Here is a 1,143-nt window from a genome sequence, read left to right as displayed (position 1 = left end):
GAGTCGTCTCTGACTCATAGTGACCCCTCCTTGGGTTTCTGAGGCAGTATCACTATGGAAATAGATTGTCCAGTCTTCCTTCGAGGAGTGGCTGGTGGATTTGAACCACCAGTCTTCTGGTTAGCAGTCAAGTGCCGTAGGCACTATGCTACCAGAGCTCCCTTAACCTCCCTAGTAAACAGAAATGCAAATTAAAACAATTTGTTTGACAAATACGGAGGATAATATTTGGATGCTAGCCAAATCAAAAACCAAATCCACTGCCATTGAGTCAATTTCAGGAGCTCTGGTGGCATAGTGTCTAAGGCATTTGACTGCTAGTCCGAAGGCTGGCAGTTCAAACCCACCAGGCACTCCTCAGAAGGAAGATGGGGCAATCTACTTCCACTATGATACCGCCTCGGAAACCCAGAGAGGAGTTCCTATGAGTCAGATCCAACCCAACAGCAGTGAGTTTGGTTTGGTTTTTGGTTTTGAGTTGATTTCAATTCATAGCAACCCTGTCTGACAGAGTAGAACTGCCCTCCCTATAGGGTTTCCAAGGCTGTAAATCTTTATGGAAGAGACTGCCTTATCTTTCTCCTGTGGATGCTAAGAGGGGTGGATATGGCCACTCCCATATCTGCCAATAAAAGAATAATTTGGCACGTTATTTTCTGAACTATAGTATTGCAGTACTTATACCAGGTGGCAAAAGGCAGATCACAAACCAGTGCAATCACTCTTTCGTTTTGTAAAAATACATATATTTGTGTATGTAAGCATAAAAAAGAAATGAAGAATATACACAAATTAATGGTGGTTATATGTGGGTAGTGGGTAATTTTCATCTTTAACATTTGCTTTTCTGTTTTTCTAATAGCGCCTGTTAACCTTGTGTGGTAGTTAAATTTGTCAACTTGGCTGGGTCTGGTTGAGTGGTTGGGCAGCTGGTGGTAGTTAATCCCCATGAGGAGGCTGGCTATCAATTCCCTTTGGGATGTGGTCTGCTTCATGTATATAAGGAGAAGCCTTGGGGATAGTCTGTAGCTCATGCAGGGTCACACTTGAACCCTGCATGTAGCTGTGTTGTTGTTCAGCAGCCTGCCATGCTCTGTCAACCTTGGGACTTACATTGGACTTGAATTAATGGTCTGCTGTGTG

Source organism: Orycteropus afer, unplaced genomic scaffold, assembly GCF_000298275.1.
Source record: "Orycteropus afer afer isolate SDZICR_OR568_19922 unplaced genomic scaffold, OryAfe1.0 scaffold00119, whole genome shotgun sequence".
NCBI classification, from domain to species: domain Eukaryota; kingdom Metazoa; phylum Chordata; class Mammalia; order Tubulidentata; family Orycteropodidae; genus Orycteropus; species Orycteropus afer.
The sequence above is the reverse complement of the archived record's forward strand: the minus strand, read 5'-3'. Positions refer to the sequence as shown.